Source organism: Loxodonta africana, chromosome 14, assembly GCF_030014295.1.
Source record: "Loxodonta africana isolate mLoxAfr1 chromosome 14, mLoxAfr1.hap2, whole genome shotgun sequence".
NCBI lineage: Eukaryota > Metazoa > Chordata > Mammalia > Proboscidea > Elephantidae > Loxodonta > Loxodonta africana.
The window spans coordinates 41,586,046-41,607,097 of NC_087355.1; the positions used below are offsets into that span (position 1 = coordinate 41,586,046).

The window sequence follows — 21,052 nt, forward strand, 5'->3', positions numbered from 1 at the left end:
GCAAGCCGTTTGTGGTCTATCTTGAGTGGCATATACATCTGTTTGCTGTGTCAGAGAATGGCTAAAATGGATTTTAACCACTTACCTGAAGCTCTGGGAGGTGCCTTGGGACAGATATAGTCTGTCAACGCTATTTCCCTGTCTTCTGCTTTCCCCTTAGCCCTAGACCTTTGACAGATCCCCAAGGGCTACACGGATTGTTTTATTTTGCTTATTTTTCTAGAACAAACCATCAAATTCCAAATGGTCAGTTGAATGCCCTGAAGGTACCTAAAACCAGAACTTTCTAGCTGACTTTGGAATTTCCTCACAAAGCATTATGTTTGTTCATTATTTTGTCTTCCCTCTACAAGTAGTTGATAAGGTAACTTATATCCTATTTATGTGATGTGGCTGTTATCGCAAAGCAAAAGTAGAATTTTGATGCTGAAGTTAAAATCCATAGTGTGATTCATTATGTAAACATAAATGAGATTCTGTGTTTCTTGGTAAGGATTAACAGGAGATTATGATAAGCTAAAGTGAAGAACAGTGTTCTTAGAATAGTGTATTTTTACTCAAATAATTCGTGCCTTCTACATTTGTTTGCCAACCACACCTTCCCTCCCCTACCCCAGAGGTATTTTCATAAGTGCCACTATGCCATTTTTTTTACATGTTTCTGTAAAAGATTAGCATAGTGCACTCACAGATGGGCGATTAATTCAGTCAAAATTCATCCATAAGCTGGAGGCTACAAAGATAAAACACAGAAGCTCGTCGTGAAATCTGGGCAGACTCAGGATTTGGACAGGCACCCACCTGGCAACTGTGTCATTAGCTTTGTTCTAGCCGTTGCTGCAGCCCTGCCAAACTCCTGGTAGTCCCTGAGCCAAGTTACCAGGCAAAACCCAGTGACTCTCCTTTCCTACAAGCTTAGAGCTTGAGTGGCTGTGAAGAAAAAAAGGATGAGGAATAACAATAAATGCCAGCCACATTTATATAGTGCCTTAAAAGTTTTCAACCTCCTTTTTTTAAAAAATAATATTTTATTGTGGTTTCAATGAAAGTCTACACAGTGAGATTTAAACCAAATTATTCTCATTTGAATTTTTTAATTTAAGGTTTACGTGGCTCCATATCAAACGTATTACCAATATGCAATCCTAGGTTGTATCACAACATAAAAAATTTCTAGTGTTTGATACATTTGGTCTTTAAACCAATTAAACTCTTCAGAGTTCAGCTGTAGACCAGAAAGGGTATGAATACTTCCAATTTCTGTAATAGGGTTTTTTCAGTTTTGTTTTAGACAAGAAGAAATAAGGCAAATGAACAAATAGATATCCAGAGCTCAGTGTAGCATGTGAACACCATGAGAAAGAAATTATAAGCAGAAGCAGATAATAATTAAATGGTAAAATTATAGTTAATGAAGAGTATGCAAAGTTCTAGGCAAGGAAGTTCAAACATTTTTAAATACATAGTTTGTTATCCTTAGAGAGATAGAAAAAAAAAAGGGGGAGGGCCTTTAATTAGAAAACAAGGAGAGTTATATGCCATACCAAACAAAAGGGGCTCTTACTTACGAAGACAAAACCAAACCAGTTGCCATTGAGTAGATTCCAGCTCATGGTGACCCTATATGTGTGAGGGTAGAACTGCAATAGGATTTTTAATGCCCCCACCCCTTTTTTAAATAAATTACCAGGACTTCCGTCAGAAGCCCCTCTGATGTACTTGAACCAGACTTTTTGGTTAGCAGCGGAAGGCATTAATCATTTGCACCCCCCAGAGACTCCTTTTTACTTACTAGAAGAGTGAAACATATCGAAAAGAAAAGCTAATATTCTTCGGAGCAATAAGCAAAAATATTGGTGGCCTTCTTACCTGTGGGTGAAATGATAAGGGGTTGAAAAGAATCCAACTTAATTTTTTCCAAATAGCTAACTCTTCCAGCACTATTTCTTGAGTAATGCATTCTTTATCTGTTCACTTAAGAGGCCACATTTACGATTTGCTAAATACTTATAATGTGGTTTTTGTTGGGGGCCATCAAGTCAGTTCCGACTCATAGCTACCCTGTGCACAACAGAACAAAACACTGCCTGGTCCTGTGCCATCCTCACAATCTTTGTTATGTCTGAGCCCATTGTTGTAGCCACTGTGTCAGTGCATCTCATTGAGGGCCTTTCTCTTTTTCACTGACCCTCTACTTTACCAAGCATGATGTCCTTTTTCATAGACTGGTCCCTCCTGATAACATGTCCAAGGTACATGAGACGACCTCTTGCCATCTTCGCTTCCAAAGAGCACTCTGACTGTACTTCTTCCAAGACAAACCTATTTGCTTTTCTGGCAGTCCATGGTATATTCAATATTTTCCACCAACACTATAATTTAAATGCACCAGTTCTTCTTCAGCCTCCCTTATTCATTGTCCAGCTTTTTCTCACATATGAGGTGATTGAAAATACCATGGCTTGGGGTCAGGCTCACCGTAGTCCTCAAGGTGACGTCTTTGCTTTTTAGCACTTAAAAGAGGTCATTTGCAGCAGATTTGCCCAATGCAATACCTTGTTTGCTTTCCTGACTACTGCTTCCATGGGTGTTGATTGTGAATTCAAGTAAAATCCTTGATGTTGCTTATTGGTCCAGTTGTGAAGACTTTTGTTTTCTTTATGTTGAAGTGTAATCCATACTGAATGCTGTAATCTTTGATCTTCATCATTAAGTGCTTCAAGTTGTCTTTGCTTTCAGCAAGCAAGATTGTGTCCTCTGCGTATGACAGGTTGTTAATGAGCCTTCCTCCAGTGCTGATGCGGAGTTCTTCTTCATATAGTCCAGCTTCTTTGATTATTTGCTCAGCGTAAAGACTGAATAAATATAGTGAAAAGATACAACCCTGACACACACCTTTCCTTATTTCAAACCATGCAGTATCCCCTTGTTCTGTTTGAATGACTGCCTCTTGATCTATGTATGGGTTCCTCATGAGCACAATGAAGTGTTCTGGAATTCCAATTCTTTGCAAGGTTATCCATAATTTCTTATGATCCACACAGTTGAATGCCTTTGCGTAGTCAATAAAACACAAGCAAACATCTTTCTGGTATTCTCTGCTCTCAACCAAGATCCATCTGACTTCATCAGTGATATCATTCATTCTACTTATAACATGCTTGCCTATACTTCAGAACCTACTACCCTGTTCCACTGATAGAGCTGTCTTTTCTAGTATCATTAACAAATTGTTTTAATTATTGAATACTTAGATATAATTGGAAACGTGAAAGTACACATCTATCCTGATTGCTCTTCTTTTCCAAAAAGGTTTCTTTTTTTTTTCCTACTTTGACAGTTTTAGATGAATTTTTAATTTTTTTCCACTTCTAAAGAAAAATTCCATTGGGATTTTTATTAGATTTGTATTAAATTTGTGAAGCAGCTTTGGAGAAATTGTCATCTTAGTAATACTATGCCTTCTCTTGAGGTGCATACGTATTTCTCCACTTTTTCTCTTTTTAGTCAAGTTTTCTTTAAGTCCCATTAAACTGCTTTTAGGTACTTCATATATTCTAAACATTTCTTGTTTAATCAATTTCTAGATATTTCATATTTTTATTGCTTTTAAAAATGGCCTCCCTCTTCGTATCCCTAACTTAATATCAGTGGTATACTCAAAAATGATTGATTTTTGTATATAGGTTTGGTAACTAGGTTAGCTACCACCTTGAGTAGCTGCTCTTATCTATGACATGCCATTTATCTTTCTTTGCTGGTAATACAGGCTTGGACATTTAGATCCATTTCCACTTACTGTAAGAACTGACCCATCTCATCTCTCTTCCAGAAAAATCCATCTAAACATAATCTTTAGCTACCTGGCCCACTATCTACCATTTTTCTGACCTGAGCTTTGAAACAGTATTTTATGCCTTTTGTTGTTACATAAGGTTTAAATGCTACTTCATTGCCACAAGGCAAAAACAAATTGTGACTTTACATTTTATAATCTGATATCTTAGAGGAATAAGATTATTTTGCCACAATACCAAATATAGCTTTTAAACAGTTAATTCACAAAATACTACAACCAGAAGCGTGCCAAATCACAAACTTTACGTGTTTTTATCAGAAGAAAAAAGACACAAAAACAATCGAATAGTGAATAAACTAATGTATTTAAGTAATTGCCAATACATTGATATAGACCATAGCTAAACCTGGTATTCAAAAAATGGAGAGACCCATATTAACTGAATAAAAAAAAAAAAAAAAAATTTTTTTTTGCCTGGTAAAATTAAAGAAGGGGAAACCCAAAAGCAAGCCTCAGAGAATGGTTAGGACTTTATTAGGAAAAGAAGATGATACAAGAGCCAGCAGGTCATGACCCTTCTTTGACCTTTTAAGCAAGTATATCTGAGGCCTCATTCTGCCAGAGGCTCTCCTGGTATAGGAGAGGCTGTGGTTGATGGATGGACGGGGTCAGGGCGTGCTGACTGTGGATTACCACACATCACCTGTTTACTGTTTCTTGAGTTAGTGTTTAAACCCCGAGCAGGGACCTTGTAAGTCTTGCAAATAGCCTTGAGTAGAGAAGACTTAAACACTCAACAGATTTCTAGAGCCATGATACTACCAGGCTCAGGTGAATCCCTGGTATTCCCCGAAGCCACAGGGGACCATATTAATATTTTTTTCCCATGTTCAGTTTCTGTTTTCAGACAATCATACCAATTCTCCAAACCTTACATTCCCTCTACCACAACCAGAAATAAGATAAGATGAGAAATTATTTTTATTTGCTGCCATGTACCTTTGATTTTGGATAACTGTTTCTGTCCTTTGTAGGAATTTTTTACAATTTCTCTTCCTTTATTCAGTGGTTGGAACACTTCTGTTCTTGGTAGAAATTGGGAGCTAATTTTCTGCCTAATGAAGTGATGGATACAAAGTACATTACTTTTGTTAAACAAAAAGCTGGTTTCTTTTGCCTAAGACTATCATTCTGAACTAAAGTTGCCTTGATGAAGTTTATTTTCCTTTTGTAGCCCTATTTCTGAAGAACTGATCTTTGAAATGTTAAAAGCTAGATAAGGGAGAAAGATGTGAATATGAACATTTATGGGGGGGATACACAGTGCAACATATGATTATTTCTGTCATAAGAATCAAATTTAATGTGACTTATTTCTTATTGCCATAGGAAACAAGAAATACTAAGTATTATTTGAGGATTCATTAGTTTTGCCAGAGTTCTTCTTTTAATAGTATAGAATGAAAAAAAAGAAAATGAATATATGCGAAAATCTATTCTAGGTGCTTCCTGCATGGCTACAGAACAAAAGAGCACATGGCCACTTAATGCTGAGTGATGCTTGTTCCCTTTGGAATGACTTATTCAGTGATCCGATGTGTATGCAGTAGCATGTGGCCGAAGCTGTAACAGGGTTATTGTTGATCTGGGACCTCTGGCATTGTTCAAAAGTGACAGAGACTCTTCGAGTTTCTTTGAGTTTTAATGAACTTCAGCTTGGGTTTCTGTTTTGGATCATCTTTACTTTTTAAGACTACTAACTGCCCTATGGGGCCCTGGTGGCGCCGTGGTTAAGAGCTTGGTTGCCAACTAAAAGGTCAGCAGTTTGGACCCATCAGCTACTCCTTGGAAACCCTAAGGGGCAGTTCTGCTCTGTCCTATGAGATCACTATGAGTCAGAATCGACTCGCTGGCAATCAGTTTGGTTTTTGGTAATTGCCCTACAGTTGGCTGCCTTCTGATGGTATGAGAAGGAGATGTTTTCATTAGTTGTTTTTTAGGTGTCAGAATACTAGCTGTATACAGTTACTCTGTGAGCCTGAATTTCTACCCAGGCGAACACTTACCTTTTTTTTTTTAACCGTAATAATATTGTAATAATATAGCTCTCACATTTATTGGCACCCTGGTGGTACAATAGTTAAGTGCGCAGTTGCTAACCAAAAGGTTGAAGGTTTGTGGCTCCAATCTACCCTGCAGCTCTGCGTGAGAAAGACCTGGAAATCTGCTCCTTTAAATATTACAGCCCAGAAAACCCTACTCTACTCTGTCACATGGACTTGATAGAAGTCAAAAACTGATATATTGCATTGGGCAAATCTGCTGCAAAAAAAAAAAAAAAAAAAAAAAAAAAAACCTCTTTAAAATATTAAAAAGGGCTAATATAAATAATACAAATAATATAAATGTAAATAATATAAATATTAAGGACTAAGGTACGCCTGACCCAAACCATGGCATTTTCAATCACCTCATATGCATGTGAAAGCTGGACAATGAGTAAGAAACACCAAAGAAGAATTGATGCCTTCGAATTGTGTTGGCAAAAAATATTGAATATACCATGGACTGCCAAAAGAACGAACAAATCTGTCTAGGAAGAAATACGGCCAGAATGCTCCTTAGAAGCAAGGATGGTAAGACATCATATCATGTACTTTGTACGTGTTATCAGGAGGGACCAGTCCCTGAAGAAGGACATCATGCTTGGTAGAGGGTCATCGAAAAAGAGGAAGACCCTCAATGAGATGGATTGACGTAGTGACCGCAACAATGGGCTCAAACATAGCAACCATTGTGAGGATGGCGCAGGACCAGGCAATGTTTCCTTCTGTTGTGCATAGGGTCACTATGAGTAGGAACCTACTCAATGGCACCTAACAACAACCATTTACCAAACACTATGCTAGACACTTTTCTTTTGGTATTTTACTTAACCTTAATAGTGTATTAGATAAATTCTGTTAATATTCCTATTAGTCTATAAAGAAACTGAAACAAAAGCATTAGGTAACTCATTGAAGGTCACACAGCTAAGATCTAAGATGTGGAAGAGCCAGGATTCGAAACCATGCCATCTGTTGCCAAAGCCCATGCTCTTAATCACAACACTCAGCTATCTAACAAGTTGATCTCTCTGTCATCATCATCACAACAAGAGGGAGTGGGCAGCAATCTCAAACTGATCTTCGTGAATTGATTCCTGGCCCTTCTTGGCTTGAAGCTACCACAGTTTCTAGTTAATTTCTTGAAAGGATAATAAAAATGATGGCTAGGTAGACAGAATAGAAAAAATATTTTAGGACTTGTTAGTTGTATTCGTTATCTATTGCTGCACAACCAATTTCCCCCCAAATGTAACAGCTTCAAACAACAAACATTTATTATCTCCTGCAGTTTCTGAGGGTCAGGGATCCAGGAGTGGCTTAGCTGGGTGTCCCGGCCTCAGGGTTTATTTTGAGGTTGCAGTCAAGTTGTGAGTTGGGGCTGCAGTCATCTGAATGGGATAGAGGATCCACTTCCAGGCTCACTCATGTGGCAATTGGCAGGAGGAGCTTAGCCTCTCAACATGTGGGAAAGCTGCTCCATAAGGCTGCTCACGTAATGTGGCAGCTGGCTTTCTCCAGAGATATAAAAAGAAAGAGAGACAGTCAGACAGAGACAGAGAGACTAATATGAATGTAATTTTTTTAAATATAATTTTGGTGGGAAGATTAGCGGGCAGTGAGTTTAAGGTAATGGTGGTAGAATAATTTGGAAAAGGATAACAAGGATGGTAGCACAACTTGAAGAATGTAATTGATGCCACTGAATTGGACATGTGGAGATTGTTGAAATGGTGTATCTTTGGCTATGCATACTTCCACCAAAATTAAAAAAAAATTATAAATAAAAAAGGAGATTAGGCACAGAAGCAAGGAAGCACAAAGTGGGAAAGACTGATGCCATGTGGCGATTACCAAGGAACTGAGAAAGAGAAGCTGAAAGAGACAAGGATTTTCCCCCAGAGCAAAAAGAGAGAGAATTCTCCTAGAGCTTGTGCCCTGAATTTGGATGTCTAACCTCCTAAACTGGGAAAAAATAAATTTCTGTTTGCTAAAGCCACCCACTTGTGGTATTTCTGTTACAGCAGCATTAAGAAACTAAGACAGAATTTGGTACCAGAGTTTGGGGAGCTGCTATAACGAAAAAAAAAAAAAAAAAATTTTTTTTTTTTACAGATACCCAAAATGTGGAAGTGGGTTTGCATTTGAGACATGGTTCGATTCTGGAGTAATTCTGGGGGGGTGGGGGGACATACATATGAACCCATTGCTGTCGAGTCTATTCTGATCCATTGGGACCCTATAGGACACAGTAGAACTGCTCTATAGGGTTTACAAGGAGCAGCTAGTGGATTTGAACTGCTGACTTTTTGGTTAGCAACTGTATCATTTAAACATATATAAAATCTTGGAAGTAATATCCCACTGCTTCTGGCATATTCTGTTTATTAAGAGCAAGTCAGTAAGTCTAGCCCACACTCAAGAGGAGGGAAATCAAGCACTATTTCTTGAGGGGAAAAGCATCAAATGATCTGTGGACATTTCTTTAAAACTACCATACTAGTCAACTTCTAACTGCCATCTGTGTGTGTGTTGATATGGAATGGTGGAAGGGAATCTTTATTTTGTTTTGTTTTGCTTTTCCTCCTGTAATATCTGTTTCTATTAAAGGAAATTAATTGAATTTTAAAAATCTAAGATGCATATCTGTTCCTGCATTAGTTGAATATTACTAATGCTGAAAGATAGTGAAAATGAACTATATGTTTTATCTTTAAAACTATGCCTGAAGCCACATATATGAATGTATGTATGATGACATGTCAATAGAGCCAAAACATGTATAACAAAAATAAATTTTTCTGTATTTGAGCTAAATTAATATTAAAGAAGACTATTCTAAAACCACCTTTTAAAGAAGTTCTTCCAAGTATTCGGCTTTCAAAGAGGGTTCCAGTATTTTAATGGCTGAAAACTCATGTCATCTAAGAATGTCTCAGTTCACTCCTTGATTCAGCAGAAATTCTATGTTTGGAACTGGAGAAGAGTCTAAGTGTAACACAGTACCCTCGAGAGGCTCACCAAGGAGTAGGATGGATAATGCAGGACCATCTGCAATACAAGGTTTTAAGTATATGTAATATGAATGACTCAAATAATGTGTGAATCATAATGTATGATTTTGACTCACAGCAACCCTGTAGGACAGGCTAGAACTGTCCCATAGAGTTTCTGACCAGTGCCTGGTGGATTCGAACTGCTGACCTTTTGGTTAGCTTAACCACTACGCCACCAGGGTTTCCTGGTGTGTGATAGGAGTATAAAATAGGAAAGCATCACCTTGTCTAACTAATCTGAAAAGTTATCGTGGAGTAGATGATGTTTAAGCTGAACTTCCAAGGATGAAGAGGAAGTCCATAGGTAAAGATTACAGGGATGCAGTGGGAATAAAAATCACTTTAAGGAAAAGAAGTAACAAGCAAAAATATGAGAAACACAGTCATTTTTGTGGAAATTCCAAGAATACAGTGTGTTTCGAGAACGGAGTTATTTTGGACAGTAGTGGGTGTTCAGGCTGAAGAGTAAATTAGCTGAGAAATTTGGATTTTAGTCTTTAAGCAGTGGATGAACATTGAAAATTCTTGAACAGAGGGAATAGAGAGAGTCACGTGAGGGTAAGTTAAGTAAGCTCTTACTTCTCTCGTGTTGGGTTTATTTGCTTCCCTGACTAAAAAAAAAAAGACTGTCACCTACAAAATGAGGATAGTGTTTACTCTGGTAATACCATGGATCTGTATTCTTTGAAAGAAAAGATTTTGTGCATATTTATGGGCATGCTATTCTAGGTAATTTTTTATGAATTCTAGAAAGTTTTACATGATTTTCAATAAGTATTTCTTATTACCACATAGAAACAATATAATGGAATTATGGTTTGTTTGTTTTTTTTTTTCTCATTTTAAAAAATGTCATTCTTGATCTGATCCTTTTTTGGTTGTTAATAGTCACAATTGAATTACCAAACACAAAGCCAAGGTTGCCAGTACTGAATGTGTTCCTATCTGAGTATATTTTTACTTTATCCAAATGTAGTAGGTGAGGTCAAGAAATTTTGACTTGTACCAACCTACAAAAAAGCAGTTATGAAAAATATTCAGAAAATATTTATGAAGGCTTTTTCTTGGTTTTCTCAGAAGCATCAAAATAGATAGCTTGTCACGCTTTCTTCCTCACATCATCATTTAGTTCTATATTAAATGAAGTTGGGTAAATGAGAGAGTTAGCTCACAGGTGTTTTATCTGTTGTGGGCGAGAAACGTGTTTTGATTTACCTTGAAAGCAATAATTATAGTAAACATTTGACGGCATCATTATTTCTATCTTTAAAAAAAATTAGATCACTAAATGTTACATTTATCAGATTTTATTTGTAATATGTACACTATTTTTAAAATATTACAACAATAAAGAAATATTTTAAATGAAAAAAAAAAATCCATATGGCCATCACCCAAATAAAAGGCCATTTTCATGTTCATTTCCCTTTTAGATCTTTGTCATCTTCTGTTGCTGTTGCTGTTGTTGGGTGTTGTCGAGTCGATTCCAACTCATAGCCACCCCATGTGACAGAGTAGAACTGCCCAATAGGGTTTTCTTTTCTGTAACTTTTATGGGGGCAGATTGCCAGGTCTTTCTCCTGCAGAGGTGCTGGGTGAGTTCGAACCACAAACCTTTCTACTCTTCCCTTTATACCTCACCGTCTAATCTGTCACCCAATCCTAAAGATTTCAGCTCTTTAATATTGCTCATATCCATTCTCTTTTCTCTCAGTTCCCCACCTGGGCCATGTTAGGCAGACTCGCTGTGACTCTTACTGGAATTCCAGCCACAGACACCTAACTCATTATTCTGCTTCTAGTGTTGCCTACAGACCATTCTCCGATCTGCAGCTGAGGAATCTGTCCAAAAATAAGACTTTCCTTCATCTGCCTAAAACGTGTCAATGGCTCCCCATTGCCTTTAGAAAAGAGTGCAAACTCTTTGACCAGGGCATACAAGGCCCAGAAAAATCTGGTCCCTTCCTGCTGTCTTGTACCACTGCCCATTTCTTTTAGTCCCACCGGAAGAAAAAAAAAAAAAATTTTCATCTGAACCTTGCCATATAGCAGTCCTTCTGTATGGATTTCATGCCTCTCTCTGCCACAGGTCCTTCCTTAATTCTCCAGTTATCCACTTGCTCTTTATCTTGCTAGTTCAGTAATATTCCTGGTGATGCTACAAGACTCAGCTAAACTGTACCTTCCTGTGGGAATCCATCCTTGACCCCCAAGGAGGGTTGGATGCTCTCAAAGCACCTTGTGCATATTCTCATGATAGCTCTTACCACTGTTTACTTCTCTGTCGTTTCACCTGTCTTTGGTATCTTGTATAACATTGCGCCACAAGAACCACTGCTAGGGCTAGCGAGTTAAACCTCTCAGTATTTATTTTTTTTTTTAGCATATATTGGCTCCCTGGAGAGCTGAGGATATACTGCCAATCTCTGCTGATCATGGATCAGCCTGAAGTGAAGAAGGGCTCAGTGACTGCATTCCAATTCTGGACAGTCTTGGGAGCCAAGGCAGGTGTCCCTTCCAAGGAAACTAGGCAGAAGGTGAGAAGGAAGCAGAGTCACAGAATTTCCACCCAAAACTGTTACTAAAATTTGAAATGATTGCTTACCCAGAGCAGTAAAATTCTCTTTCTGAATTCCCAAATTCCTGGGGAGAGAGCTGCCTATCTCTAGCTCAGCAGGGTTCCAAAGATGCTGGAGGCAGTCAGGGCCCCCTGCAAGGGGCCAGATGTATTTCGTGTTCAGCTGGGAATGTCTGGAAAGAAGGAAGGGATTAGAAGTTCTAATCATTGTGTTCATGCAATTTTGTGTTTTGTAAAACATGCTATTTACAAAAAATCTAGTTCAGCATTAAGTTTTCTCACAGCTGGGTTTTTCCCTTAGTTCATTATGTTGAACTTGCCTTTAAAACGGTTTCTCAATGACACATCTTCAGTTCATGATCTTCTTTTCTGACATTTCGACAACTGTAGCCAAGATTATAATGTGGCAGAACATGGTAGGTGCAGGTGAATAAATTTTAGAATTTCTTAGAAACTGAAGCCTCATTTTCATGCTAACAATTAAAAGAGCAAGAAGGAGAAAGAAAGATATAAGCATAAATATCGCATACATTGGGCTGACAACATATTTCGTTGTATGCTCTTAACAGTTCTGAACATTTTTTTTCCCCCATATAAGTATTTTAATAATGATGACGATAAGCAGTCTGGTTGTCTCTTATTATGTAAGGAAATGTGTGCTTCTAGAAAAGAAACCTACTTCTATTTCCTTATCAGTTCTGCCTTTGAGTTCTACATAGGCCACTCCTAACAAAAATACAGAAACCATCTCCTGCCTCCCAGCTGTGAAAGTTGGGATATGTGCAGAAATGTCTCTGGAAAGAAAAATTTCAGAACTAGCTAAACCCTGAATCCCAGTTCTACCGCCTACTGGCGTATGCCCAAATTAACCTCTGAGCCTCCATTTTTTCATTTGTCAGATGTGAATAACTGTACTTCCTTTTCAAGGATGTTGGGAGGGTGAAATGAGATTATACAGGAGTCTAGCACTGTCCCTGACCTATGTAGGGAATTAAGAGAGACCAGTTATCTAATGACCAGGGTCATCCCCAAGTTTCATCCCTTGTTCACAAAAATCCTCATACATGTGGCTTGGTGCTTTATGCAAATATGATGCATTATTTCTTAGAACAACCACCAAAACATTTTTCTTACCAAGTAGAAAGAAAATTCAACACTGCAGCTAACTAATAATCTAAATAAGAGTTTGGAATTTTGATGCTGCAGAGAAAAATTTTAACTTTAAGTCAGAAACATACCATCCTGGTTGTTAAAATATATATATATATAATAAATGTGAGTGCTTCCTGAACATTCTCTCCTTGTAAGGATCCACATTTCAGCTGACCTATGAAAATCAATCAGCAGTTGAAGCAAAATGGGCTTGTTCTTGGGAGAACTTCAGCATGTCTGATGGATGGGTAGAAATGCGGGTATACCCAGTCCCCCAGTGCTCTGAATAATTGACCAAGCTTCCACCTACGGGTAGAGACACGTAAGGTGATGTAGAGGTACAAATGTAATTAATTCATAAAAATATGGAGCAACAAGGAAAAAGAAAGCGCAGCTCCTAGTCAGCCATCTCCTCATTAATATGATCAAAACAGATCGTCTGCAGTGACAGCACATAGACTCCTACGGCCTCCTTGGAAGCACAGAGGAGGTATGTGGGATCTGACTACCCAGGAGCGGAATCCAACGCCTCAGAATCCCAGAGAGAAAACAGAAGAGGTAGCCTCAAGACAGAGGAAGCACAGGCTTCTTTTGAAAAGCAATAAAAGAGCAAATACAAGGTGTGTGGGGCATTTTCAATCCAATTTACGAAACATGTGGAGCACCTCCCACGTTCAAGATATTGCCAGATGCTAGGCACCAAGAGGAATGCAATAGGGAACAACAAGCTGGCCCCTGTCTCCCAATGAAAAGATAATAAAAATGTTTTTATTAGTGGCTACTCTAAGGTCTTCCTCATTTTGTTGCAGGTTTTGCTTTAAGATGATAGAAACTTATCAATTTGATACAGAGAAACAGAAAAGGCAATTATGTGAGCCTCGTTCCCCAGCACACACGTGAAATAGTCATATTTTTCATCCACCTTGCTGAGTCCCTGGGTGGTGCAAATGGTTAATGTACTCGGCTGCTGACCAGAAGTTTGGAGATTTGAGGCACCTTGGAAGAAAGGCCTGGAGATTACCTTCTTCCAAAAAAGCAGCCATTGAAAACTCCGTGGAGCACAGTTCTGCCCACACATGAGGTCGCCATGAATCGGAGTCAACTAGAAGGCAACTGGTTTTCACCCTCCTTGCAAGGAGAGGTCCACTGTGTGGGAATGACCTGGAACATGCCTTGTGATGGTGGGGAAAGAGCAGTAGCTGGAAAGGGCCATTTTTCTTCCTTTAATTCTTACTTACTCTCCACTCCATTTTATATTTTCTCATGCAAATCAGAGGCACATTTAAGGCTCAAGGAGTTAATAACCAGTAAAGGGACAACTCCTCCAAGTTATTCATTTTAGACAAAGCATTAGATAGAACATCTGTCTTTTATACAGCATAAGAGGCATTTGGAACCCCCGGTGGTATAGTGGTTAAGAGCTATGGCTGCTAACCAAAAGGTTGGCAGTTCAAACCCACCACGTACTTCTTGGAAACCATATGGGGCAGTTCAACTCTGTGCTATAGGGTCGCTGTGAGTCAGAATCAGAATCGATTCATTGGCAACAGGTTTGGTTTAAGACGCATTTTGTAAATGAGTCTTGTTATGGATTGAATTATTTCCCCCCCAAATATGTGCTATAAATCCTAACCTCCATGCCTGTGGTTATAATCCTATTTGGAAATGGGTTGTCTTTGTTATGTTAATGAGGAAGGATTAGTGTAGGGAGTGTGTAGAGTTAATCTCTTTTGAGATTTAAAGGAGATAAAACAAGCAAGCGAAAGAAGGAGAGATGAGGTAAGATAGATGCCAAGATACATGGAGATCCCTGAGGAACCAGGAAGCTGAAGCTGAAGAGACAAGGACCTTCCTCCAGATAGAGGAAACCTTCCCCTGGAGCCAGTGCTCTGAATTTGGACTTCTAGCCTCTTAAACTGAGAGAAAATCAATTTGTTTGTTAAAGGCATCCACTTCTGGTATTTCTGTTGTAGCAGCACTAGATGACTAAGACAAGTCTTAAGGAACAGCAGGTAGAAAGCAGCAGTAGAACTCCCCTATTTCAAATTCAACCTGAATTCCTGGCAAGTCTTTCTTTTCTGTTTCCACAGTTCTTGTGAGGATTGTTTAGGGAGTAAAAGGGGAGATGGGATGTAAATTAACTGTAGGTCTACCTACCACTCCTTATGTGTAATTATAAACTCTGAAATTCTGAAAACTGAAAGGGTTTTTTGTTTGTTTTTGTGGGGAGAGGAGGGATGGGGGTTGGAAGAGGTAAGCTTAGCACCAGAATCCATTGGTAGCAAACCTAATTTAATATTCACAGTTTTGCTACAGAAATGTCAGTATGTTCATGACAGGGTGCTTCCCCAGGCCTTGCTGGGAGTATTACATAATATATAGTATCTGTTGGGGATTACCCCTCTAGATTCTGAAAACTTCTGGATTTCAAAACATGTCTAGCCCCAAGAGTCCTCTTAAAACATTGTGTTAAGATGGCTATCTCCTTGTATGTAGCTTCATAATAGATCTTTTAATTACTCTTTCAGAACATCAGATTATATGACTGATTAAGGCTGAAATGCAATACTCTCAAGTTAAAGTAAGAGCGAAACTACCAATTCTTTGAAAAGTTCATTGGATTTCAAAGAGCAGCAGAACTGCATCTACAAATGAAAATTGACCCTTAGTCACTGGGGGAAAATGTGGACAGATTTATTGACCTTTCAAAACTCTTAGGAGATTGGCTTAAATATGTTTGTGGCCAGTGTACTGGCATGTAATGCTTTAGGAGCCCTTTGATGTGTAGACTTAATTTCCTAACAGGAATCAGTCGCTGCCTCCTGTCAGCCACTGCTGAAAAATGGTTTATTTGTGGACTTTGAGAATAACCAGTTGGTTTAAAGAATAATTCTTTTTTATACTTATTATTCTACAGAATGAGATGAATTATTTCTGACTACAAGCTCTCTATCCTATGTGATTTTTCTGGGGGAGGTTTTCTGGTTACAGTTTACATCTATCTTAGGAGGTAAAGAGTGTGGCTTCCAAATTGTGTGTCTTCTATATATTGGGAAAGTCTCTTTAATCAAAGTACAGTTAAGAAAAACCCATAATTGCTTACTATGGGCTTGCATTTTGAGCAGATGGAAAGGTAACTGCCAGGCCTGGGTGCTGATCTCTGTGAAAATACGTACAGATTTGAAGGAAGTCGCCTCACCCCAAGAGCCCTGTCTTTTTTCACCTCGCCTCTCCCAGCCCACCTCCACTCAGTTTCCTAAGTCCAAATTTAAAGATGTAGCCTTGTTTTCTGGCGTGGAATATGACAAGTTATGGATCACTATTAATATTCCCCCATTTCACTGAGATCAGACATTATAAAAACCATATGGGACCCTTTAAAACCACATAGCCCCCCAAAAAGGACCAATTAACTCTTTAGGGGCCACCTCGGGCTGAAAGTCCTCAGAAGGCCTAAAACCTCAACGGAAGAAGCAGCTGCCAAGGAGTTCGTCTTATTTGAACCAAAATGACTGAGCCCAACTTAACTGCTTGGACCATGCTTGGACTTTCTGACTTCTCTTGCTTGGTTCTTTGCATTTTCTGTGACTTTCAGTTTCTTATGCCCACCTGACCTTTTCATACACACCCGTTGCCGTCAAGCGATTCCGACTCATAGCGACCCTATAGGACAGAGTAAAACTGCCCCATAGGGCTTCCAAGGAGCATCTGGTGGATTTGAATTGCCTACCTTTTTACCTTTTGGTTAGCAGCCTCAGCTTTTAAGCACTGCACTACCAGGGCTCCTTTCTTGCATTAAAAAAAAAAAAAATTGTTTTAAATAGGAATAAGTAAAAAAAAAGCCCAAACCTGTTGCCATCAAGTCAATTCTGGCTCATGGCAAACCCATGTGCTACAGAATGGAACTGTTTATAGGTTTTTCTTGGTTGTAATCTCTGTGAAGGAAAATTGCCAGGCCTTTCTACAGCACCACTGGGTAGATTTGAATCACCAGCCTTTATGTTAAAAGCAAACCATTTGTGCCACCCAGGAATAACTACTGTTTACTGAGCATTTAATATGTATTAGTCATTTTTTTTTTTTTAAGTCATTTCAGAAGCCCTGGTGGTATAGTGGTTAAGCACTGGACTGCTAACCAAAAGGTCGATAATTCGAACCCACCAGCCACTGTACAGGAAAAAGATGTAGCAGTCTACTTCCATAAAGATCACAGTCTTGGAAACCCTATGGGGCAGTTCTACTCTGTCCTGTAGGGTCACTATGAGTCAGAATTAACTCTACAGCAGTGGGTTTAGTCATTTCAGATATCAGTTTTATAATGAGATTAAAAATTTAGGGTGCCTAGAATGTTCTGAAAACATCCTGAAACCCACAATGGAGAGTGCATGAGAAGGGAATCCTCCATTCTGCCCTAGAGTCAGATACACTAAGTGAGAATAATCAGCGTGCTAAAGAAACACTTAGTACCCAACGGGGAGCTTTGAAGATTACATTAGTGTTTACCGCAGTGCTGGAAAGGCACCCTCCCTGATCAGAAGAACCAAAGCTTCCTCCTGCCAGTTCTCTGCGAATCTATTTAGTGTTTCCATTATTAGAATCATTTTTGTCTTTTCATTAAGGAGTAAATAGGTGCCGAACTGTGAAGCAGCTGACCTCAGTCCTTGTATGCTGCAATGGGAAGGTGGAAGGATCCTGTGATTTGTCAGGATGTATGTACCCAATCTCCATAATTCTGTGTGCACTATACCTTCCCACACAGATCTTTTTTGAAGTCATATAGCAAGAAGAGAGGGTTAGAGTGGACATGACAGAATTGCTTCACCTATGGAAAGAACAGGGAAAAAGTATTCTTTTCTTTGCCCCCACCTCTAGGTGACCCCCCAAAAAACCAAATCCATTGCTATCAAATGGATTCCAACCCACAGTGATGCTAGATGACCCAGTGAACATGTATTTTAGTCTAGTCTGGAATGGATGCTGAGTCCAATGTTCTTATTTCATGCATTTGAGGAAACAAGCATAAGGAGGTTAATGACTTGCTTCAAGTCACCTATAAGTTAATGGCCAAGCCTGTCACCCAGCATAGAATCTTACCCTTCAGGAGGGTCAAAAAATAATATGCAGAATTGAGTAGAAATAGCTAATTAGTTCCTTTCAGTCTAATCACTAAACTATTAACACAAGACCTTCTCAAGCCCTTCTCTGAGCATAAAGAAGATTATCACTATAACCTTCCAGGAACAGGATTCTATGTTGCCATGGCAAAGGAGCAAATCTAAGTCTCTGATTAAAAGGAATCCATTTGTAAGAAATCATCAAGCTCCCTAACAGGGTTTCATCACTGTCTTAAGAGTTTTTTTTTGTTTTCTGTAGTACCCCAAGCCTGGAGCTCAAAGTAGAAAAAAAAAACTTTTTTTTTTTTTTTCTACTTTAGCTACTTGAAATTCGCTTTTTGTGGTTTATATCATAACTAAATTAATTTTGCTCCGTCAGTTTCTTGATTTTTTTTTGCAGTAACATAAATGGACTTTAATCATTCTAAATATTTGAATGTTTTGATTTCAGTGGTAAAAAATAGATTGATGGATATTGAAGCCGTAACATATTTGCTTCTGCTAGAATCTGAATTCTACCTTTCAACCTCAGTGTTGGAAAGGGCGTCACTTAATACAGAAGACAGCAAATCCATCTCAAATATGAACGAGAGATATAAAACAATAAATGAAATAACTGGCAGCCTGGAAATATTCAGTCCGGAATAGACTTTGTGTAAATCTTTACCTGAATGCAGTAAACTCTGCCAAGAAAAACCTTCTGAGGCTGATACGATTTAAAGTCTCTTTGCTCAAGAAACACTGGTTTTTAGAAATGATGCCACATTTTTGATCCTCTGAGCCTACGTAGAAATTCACCTACAATTTAGGAGACTTTTCTTTCCCCCTTTTTGACTTGCTGGCGTTTGGGCACTGAAAAGCTTTCCTTGCAAGGCTAGCTTGCAGCAGTGCCCTCAAGGGTATGGTTTTATAATCAATGGAGGGTCTCTGCCCCTTGTAGCCTCAGAGGCTTTGTGACTGGAGCCTACTGCTCCTCTCCGGGAACGCTTAACACAGACACAGGAAAGATGAAGTTGCTTTTTGTATTTTAGACACTTCTGCTAGGAAGCAGCAGGCGGAGAACTCCTGTTTTCTGGTCTAGTCTAAGAGAGCTGTGTGGTCTTGAGCAAGTATTCTTAAACTATCCAGACCTCATTTTGGAAATGAGAAGCTTGGATTCAATAGTTCTTCCAGTCCTGTAATGCGTGGTCTTCGTTGATTTGCTAATTGCCTGTGAAATTTATTGATTTTCTCACACCGCATTTTTTTTCCAGTTTATATATACTTTGTTCTTGTCATAAACTAAACAAATTTCTCTCCCACACCCACTTTTTTTTTTTTTTGCAAGTTTAATGTAGGAATGATAATGTTCACTAGTTAGTAAACCTTTTCTGTATTCAGTGTTTGGCTAAAACTTCATTTGCACTCCCTTATTTTTTTTTTATATGTGTGTGTGTGTTAATATGTTTGTTGAATGACAACATTTTAATCTATACAACTGCAAAGATAGGCTGTGTTACTTTGTTTCCCTCTTTAATGAGACTTGCACAGTTAAATTTACAAAAGGACATTCAGTAAATAATAGAGATATTAATCTATACATTTTATTCTTTCTCTTAAGAATAAGAAAATAGAGGCTCTGATTGATTCCACAGCTTATCCTCTTCCCAGAATACCACAATCCCTATTTCTTGAAGCTCCCCAGGCTGTTCTCCTACAAAACATTACCGTGGATTTACATATGTTGAAAAGGAGTAAATTTAACTATGTTATGCTTACAAAATCAAAGGGGATCTCTTTCTGTCCATGTGTGATATATATATGTGTACAGATATACATATAAATATCGATATAGATATATATCATGCACACATATTACAGTTTATATCCTAAAAATGTGTAAGTTTATAAATAGTCAAATAAATATAAAATGAAATTGGCAGTAAAATATACTTTTTTCCATAAAAAACAATTATTTTAAAATAGTAATGCCCATTGTTCTTAAAAACAGAGGAAAATGAAGACTCTCAAACATGATAATGGGTCTTTAAATTAGCACTATCTATTGGAGGGCAAATTTAGTGGAATGCATCTAACACTTTTCAAGTGTACATATCATTCCACCTATTACTTCCACTTCTAGAAATTTACTTAAAGCAATAATTTAGTATGTGTGCAAGGATTGTTTATCATATAATTGTTTAATGCAGAAAAATTAGAAACTATAAATGTCTAGCAATATGGGATTGGATAAATAAATTATGAATGCAATAGAATATAATGTTCAACCATATGGAAAGATGCGTGGGTTTTTAAATGCAAATAGCTGATTTAAAATGTATGTAGTTGTTTTGGGAAAACAAACAAGCTTAAACATAGAGCAGCTAAAGTCAGTGGAAGAAATAGTGAAGTAAAAGAGCTGAACAGAAGTTTTCAAAGGGCGACTCGAGAAGATAAAGTAAAGTATTATAATGAAATATGCAAAGATTTAGAGTTAGAAAACCAAAATGGAAGAACACTCAAGCCAAAAGAACTGAAGAAAAATTAAGTCTTGAGTTGCAATATTGAAAGATTCTATGGGCAAGATATTGAACTACACATGAAGCATCAAAAGAGGATGGAAGGAATATACAGAGTCACTGTACCAAATAGAATTGGTCGATGTTCAACCATTTCAGGAGGTAGCATAGGATCAAGAACTGAAGGTACTGAAGGAAGAAATCCAAGCTGCACTGAAGGCATTGGCAAAAAACAAGGCTCCAGGAATTGATGGAATACCAATTGAGACGTATCAACAAACAGATGCAGTGCTCACTCGTCTATACCAAGAAATTTGGAAGTCAGCTACCTGGCATTATTTATGCCTGTTCCCAAGAAAGGTGATAAAACCGAATGTGAAAATTATCGAACAACATCATTGATATCACGTGAAAGCAAAATTTTGCAGAAGATTATTCAAAAGCAGCTGCAGCAGTATATTGACAGGGAACTGCCAGAAATTCAAGCTGGATTTAGGAGAGGATGTGGAACCAGGGATATCATTCCTGATGTCAGATGGATCCTGGCTGAAAACAGAGGCTACCAAAAAGATGTTTACCTGTGTTTTATTGACTATGCAAAGGCATTTGACTGTGTGGATCACAACCAATTATGGATAACATTGGGGAGAATGGGAATTCCAGAACACTTAGTTGTGCTTATAAGGGATCCGTACATGGATGAAGAGGCAGTCGTTCGAACAGGATAAGGGAATAATGCATGGTTTAAAG

At 38.2% G+C, this 21,052-nt stretch overlaps 1 protein-coding gene across 1 annotated transcript in view; it reads left to right on the top strand.

The window, feature by feature from the left end:
* Positions 1-21,052, top strand: part of NECAB1 (N-terminal EF-hand calcium binding protein 1) — a 162,530-nt gene that overhangs the window by 85,097 nt on the left and 56,381 nt on the right. The window lies entirely within an intron of this gene.